Source organism: Rattus rattus, chromosome 4 (genome assembly GCF_011064425.1).
Source record: "Rattus rattus isolate New Zealand chromosome 4, Rrattus_CSIRO_v1, whole genome shotgun sequence".
In the NCBI taxonomy this organism is placed as follows: Eukaryota; Metazoa; Chordata; class Mammalia; order Rodentia; family Muridae; genus Rattus; species Rattus rattus.
Window position 1 is genome coordinate 126,435,300 of NC_046157.1, and position 6,878 is coordinate 126,442,177.

At 40.5% G+C, this 6,878-nt stretch overlaps 1 non-coding gene across 1 annotated transcript; it reads left to right on the top strand.

Moving 5' to 3' along the window:
- The first annotated feature begins 1,275 nt into the window (after positions 1-1,275).
- LOC116899750 lies at positions 1,276-1,378 on the top strand. The gene has a single exon (XR_004387765.1). It is a non-coding gene; the product is annotated as a U6 spliceosomal RNA (small nuclear RNA).
- Positions 1,379-6,878: the final 5,500 nt, after the last annotated feature.

Genomic DNA, 6,878 nt, shown 5'->3' on the forward strand with positions numbered 1-6,878 from the left:
CAAATTTAATAAATCCTTTTAAACATATATTTATTCCATTCGTTTTGCTCCTTTGGAGAGCAATGGTTAATATACCAGCAAATTTGATAGTTTTATATTTTGTATGGAATATTATTTCATTCTGAATTTGTAAATTCATGTTTTCATTATTTAGTCATACAGTGATGAATATCTGGACTGGTACTATTTTCTTGTTTCTGTGAATAGGATAGTGGCAAACAATGATGTGGTAAGACATTTTAGTATGGGTCCAGGAAAGATCCATCTACTTTGAAAGATTGTCCAGCTTTAGTTGTTTGGGCAGGGAAGTCTCTTACTGATTTCCACAGTAGTTTTACCAGTTTAAAATTCTAAATGAAATAAGAACTTCTCTTTTCTTATGTACTTATTGACACTTTATATCATTTGTTTTCTTAATGTTAGCCAGTTTTATTAAAATGAGAAAAACATTCAAAATAATTTTACTTAATGTTCTAAATGGCTATATATGTTGAAACTTCTACAAATATTCACTGGCTATGCTATTTCAAATTTGGTGAGCTATCTGTTAATTTAATTATCCATTTATTGGTTGTATTTTCAGTATATTCTAGATATCAACCTTCTATCTGTGGTACGACAAAGATGCTTTCTCATTTTGGAGGTCATTAATTTATTTTATTATGCAGATGCTTTTAATTTTATGTAATCTCATTTGTCAGTTCTTGAGGTTATTTTCTGTTCCTTTGGTCTCTCTATATTTTGTGTCCATTACAATTATTCTTTTATTGAATGCCTAAAATGTCAGTATTTTGAAATGTACTTCAGGGATCCTTTTCTGCTCCTGTTCCATGAACAAAAACTCCCATTCCATTTTTACCACCCTTTTAATTCTGTGAATTATTAGCTCATTAAGTTTACTCTCCCATCCTCTGCACAGATTCCTGTGTTCTGAGCTACGTTCACCCACAGTAATGGCTATTTCTGCAATATGTGGTTAATGTCAAGTCTCATCAGAACATACCTTCCTCATAGTGCATTCTTCAATTTAATCCTGATTTTTAAATTCAAGGATATATACTGCATGGCAAACATCTTTTAAAAAAGGGGGAGACCATAAAGTGTATGTTGGAGATTATACATTGGGTCACACATTTACACACAAAAACATGGAAGAAGAAGACTGAAGAATTAGAATTTAATAGGACCATGAAAGAGATAATAAAAGATAATACATAAAAATGAACAAATAATATTATATGTATATGAAGATTAATTAATGAATGAATGGTGTGCTCGCTTCAGAAGCAAATATACAAAAATTGGAACGATACAGAGACGATAAGCATAGCCCATGCACAAGGATGATATGCAAATTCGTGAAGCATTCCATATTTTTGTGAGTGGGCCTTTGAAAGCGAGCCCTTGTTTCTCCAGCATATAAAGGATACTCGCAAGCCTGGATTTCTTATGTTTGTCAGGTGTGTCAATATCTCTCCCCTCTCTACTCTGAGGTGGGTGTCCATTTTCAGAAGATTCATGAAGATTCTCGGCATTTGCCAGCATTGCCTAAAAGTCTTCAAAAATGGTATTGGCTCTAACAAAACTACATGAGATAACAGAAGAGAAATGTTTATCGTTGCAACAAATGCCGTTGCAGTTTCTCTGCCGAGGGCAAAATTGAACTCAAGCTTCGACACTGTAAAACCTATGGTAAGCCTAAGCAACCAGAAGGCTTGAAACCAGACACCGAGGTGACAATTGGGGCTTCCCAGGGGGCAGCCATAAACTGTTCCTCGGTCTTCAAATGGTACACCTTCTGGCACCTTACAGGAGGCAGCATCACTGACTCCACGGCCTGTCTTCCTTTACCCCGCTGTCCAATGTCCAATGCAACATCCAGAAGAGAGCTGTTAGGAAAATGAGCGCCAGGGACTGGCAGTCAGGTCTGGAGTGCAGCTTTGAAATTCCAGATTTCCCTAATCATTTCCCTACCTATGGTCACTGTTCTCTCTGTTGCTATAACATAACCTGTTGCTCTCTGCCTTATGTCAATCACATGATCAACAACCATGTTCCCCAGAAAGGTCCCAAGTATCTGGCTTTGTTTAAAAATTCTGTAAGTGGAATCAAGCTGGCAAGTACTTCGTGTACCTTTGTTACCTCCGGGGGAGATTCCATGGCCAAGCATTTAGTGTTCAACCCCTCCCATAGACCTAGCAACGTCTTATCACGGGACTCAGTTGGATGTCTCACTCGAGGCCTGACCGGACTCCTGAACGAGTGTTCAACCGACTCATGAAGAATACATAACTTCCACCCTTCTCTTCCCTAACAAAGCTGCCACTGTGAAGCCTGTAGGAGCCACCACATCTCAAGAGCTGGCAGGTCCTATGCTCCAGGCACTTCTATCACCAATCTCAACTGCAACCCCACCAGCCATCCCCACGCCCTGACAGTCCACTGCCTGCCATCCCTGGCCACAGAGGGGACTGAGTGTCTAAATGTTGATGAATAGAAAGAGGGAAGCCCTGTTACTCAGGAACCTGAAGCAGCATCAGGTACTGGAGGTGGCAGTGGGGTTGGCAAGAAAGAGCAGCTGTCTCTGAAGAATCTTCGGGTAGTACTGTTTGCCCGTTGCCGCAACACAGAGCAGGCAGCAGAACACTTTCGAAACACCCAGTGGTGAATCTGCCATTGGCTTCAACACTTCCAGGCCTCTCAGGACAAACATGTCAGCTTTGAGGCACAAGAAAAACTGTCTGAATATACGCTGATCCAGAGAGAGCAACAGCTTTTTGTAAATGAAATCTTGTTTCAGAGGGCCACCAAAATCTAACGCTCTTTGGAAGGGGAATTTAAGATCTATGAGTGGGCTGTGCGCTTTCTGCTCCATCACCACCTTACTCCCCATGCCCAATAAGCTGTAGCCCACACACTACCAAAGCATGCAGCAGAAAATGCCGGATTCTTCATTGAGTTTGTGCAGCGGCGGATTCACAATCAGGACTTAACCTTTGTCTATGACTGTGGCTATGGTGTGGAGGGGAGAACGCTCTGCAGACAGTGGGCACAGGGGAGCCTTGGTGTGACATCGTGTTCTCTATCCTTGCAGATGGTACTGTCCTCCCCACCCTGGTTTTCGTCAGAGGGTTTTCTTCAGAATCAGCTTGCTAATGTGCCAAACTCTATATTACTGAGGCCAAAGACAGTGTTTACAGCGATGACGATATCATGGAGCTTTGATCGACTGTATATGGAAGAAGCACACAGCTTGTCAGCACAGCAAAAGCATGCGGCGGATGGACTGTCATCTCACTCACTTGTCAGAAGAGGTGCTGGCCCTGCTCAGTGCCTCTGGCACTTTCTGTGGTGGTTCCCGCAGGCTCTAGCTCCAACATCCAGCCACTAGACCTATGCATTAAATTAACTGTTAAGAACTTCCTGCATAAAAAGTGGAAGGAGCAGGGTCAGGAAATGGCAGATGCTGCTTGTGATCCTAATGTCTTGCTTCAGCTGGTGTTTGTCTGGCTGAGTGAGGTGCTGGGTGTCATTGGGGACTCTCGGAGCTAGTTCAGCTAGTCCTTCCTTGTGGCTAGTGTTCCGCCAGGCCCTAATGGCAAGGTTAACTCACCCAAATGCACCCTAGAAGAGCGGCTAAAGCTAAATGGAGAACAATCCGAGGAGCACTCAGCTTCTGCCCCACGACCCAGGTCATCTGAAGAGACAGTTGAAAGCCTTCACCAGCTTTTTGAGGGAGAGAGAAAGTTTTTGAGGGAGAAGACCTAGATCTAATGGAGATTTAGGTGCTGAGACTATGGAACCATATGGAATTGGGTAGGAAAGTTGAGGGAGGTTGGAGAGGCATAGACAAGAGGGGTATCAGTGGGCTACTTGGTTTATAATCTCAAATTTATGACACCACTCTCAACATTCACTCTTCCTGTGAACTTGTGGGTTATCAGGAACTCCAGCAGTGATCAGTTCTGAGCCAAGGAGCTGGGCCATTGGTTACTACTGCTAAAACTGTGTTTTTGCGACCTCCCCACATTCTTTAATTTAAATCACCATGTTTGGTATTTTTCTGACAAAATCTAGGAAACCAATCCTTTGTGGACAGATATCAAGTTGTTTGGTTTTCCCTTTTACCTCAATTGCATCATAGCATTTCTGGATTTTGTTTGTTCTACTGTGTGGCCAATGTCTTTGGGCATGATACTAACTAATCACTGTTACCATGAGAACTTTGCTGCAGATAGAAAGAAGAAATATGTAACTCACAAGCTGGCCTACTTACATATGTGCATAAGCTCTTTTTCATTGTGGTCTTAACACTGTTATATAAAAATGAAAATGAGAAATGAATCCCACTGAACTCTTTCCTTCTCCATTTCTCTCCCTCTCCAGAGGGGTTGGTTTCTTCCACAGCACTGGATATAAAATTGCGGTTTTAAAAAGTGCATGAACCACCTTGAAACATCCAGAATGGATGTTTTTTTTTTCCTGTTCTTATCACCCTCCAACAAAATTCAACAGAAATAATATTTTTTGTACTTGTGACTTTTGACCCTTTTCCTGATTTTCACATTGTTCTTCACCTTGGACAAAGGAGCATATGTGTCGCTAGCAAGCAAGAGGTACTGAGTGAGGTGATGGGTGTTCAGGTGGAAGCCATTGCAGGTCTGAGTCTTCAACCAGCCCCCTGGTGTAGTCCCTGCTCTGTTGAACTTTGTCCTGTGAAGCTCATCCCAACAGCACGCCTACTCATCTCAGGTATAACTGGCATATGTTACATGTTGAACTAAAAAGACAGACTGCTCAAACTCCTGCTTATGCCTGGCTGTCCTGTTCCTCTCACACTCAGAGAAGAAATGGATGTGAAAAGCATAGAGGTGTGCACAAAGACAAAATCTTTATTTTTCACTGGCAACTTCAAGGACATTTTTTCTACAGTTTGCATGAGGGATTTTTTTAAATAAAATATGTACTCATGGTGATAAACCAAAATGTACTGTACCATAGAGGAGAACAAAACACCAAGTCTGACTTTCTCACAGCCACATTGTTCTTGTCAATCCTGAGGCATTCAGTTTCCTCCTGAGAGCTAAGGAAGCAGCCTGCACAAACTTGTGAGTGGTTCATCTTTAAAGTGTTCAAAAGTGGAGCATTTAATAAAGCAAGAGGAAACGGATTTATTGGTTTTTTCTGTGTTCCTATTGAATAGGGTTTCATAGACTAGAAGATATTTAAGACATTTGGGACTAGTGGTATAGGTGTGTGACATTTGTGACCACTACTTCTTTCCCTGCACTTTTGTTGTCTTTTTGACAGCCAGCATGCTATAACATAGTGAACAGAACTGAGTCCAGAAGTTTGGCCAGCTCTAAACCCAGGGCATTGGAAATCTGAACTGAGGATCCACCTGGGCTTCTGTTTCCCAGCTTTTTGTGCAATGCCATTTTATTGATAATGGACTATACTTCAAAGCCAAATTTCTGCCTCTGAAAAAGCTGGAGAACTGTAAATGATCATTTAAATCTACAGCCTAATCCTCTTTGGTTTTCTTTGTAGCAGCCATAGCCATAGTAGAGCTGGGTTCCTGGCCTCTGAACATTGACTTTGGATGGGTAATTTTTTTTAAGATCATGGTAACCATGAATCAGCTGGATTTTGGCAAGCAATTTGTTTTTGTGGACTCTGCCTACATGGCTTAGTAGTAGAATGAAGGTTCTTTTGTTGTTGTTGTTGTTGTTTTATTTTGTTTTGTTGTATAATTCTCTTTAATCAATAAATGTATTTATTGGCAAAATAATTATCAGTGAGTATAATACTTTCTTTTCAATAAAATAATCACAATCTGTTCCTCTTAGTCAACTTTGTCATAATAATGATCTAAGAACTTTAGGCTAGGCATCCGATCTCCATCTACACCTTCAGTTAACCCTGTGGCACAGCTCTCCAGAAACCGTATCCTGCACTGAGAGAGCTGGTGTCCCAGGAGTACTGACACAGCTAAGATCACAGGTACTCAGGCTCACAGGAGGGACAGGTGTCAGTCAAAAATAGCAAGACTAACTAAATCAGAGATAACCAGATGGCAAGAAGCAAGTGCAAGAACATAAGCAACAGAAACCAAGACCACTTGGCATCAAAAGAAATCAGTTCTCCCACTACAGCAAGTCCTAGATACCCCAACACACAGAAAAAGCCAGAATGGGACTTAAAAATCACATCTCATGATGATGATAGAGGACTTTAAGAAGGACATAAATAATTTCCTTATAGAAATACAGGAGAACACAGGTAACAGGCTGAAGCCCTTAAAGAGAAACATAAAAATCTATTAAAGAATATAGGAAAACACAAACAAAAAGGTGAAGAAATTGAGCAAAACCATCCAGGATATAACAATGGAAATAGAAACCATAAAGAAATCACAAAGAGAGACAACCCTGGAGATAGAAAATCTAGGAAAGAGATCAGGAGAAATAGATGCAAGCATCACCAACAGAATATAGGAGGTAGACAAGAGAATCTCTGGTGCAAAAGATACCATAGAAAATATTTACACAATCATCAAAGAAAACACAAAAAGCTCCCAACCTCAAACATCAATGAAATGTGGAACGAAATGAGAAGATCAAACATAAGGGCCAGTAAATATCTTCAATAATTTTATAGAAGAAAACTTCCTAACATAAAGAAAGAGGTACTGATGAACATAAAAGAAGCCTACAGAATTCCAAATATACTGGACAAGAAACTCCTGTCACATAATAATCAAAACACCATATGTACAAAATCACAAAATCAAGAATACTAAAAGAAGTAAGGGAAAATGGACAAGTAACATATAAAGGCAGTCCTATCATAATTACATCAAATTTCTCACCAGAAAC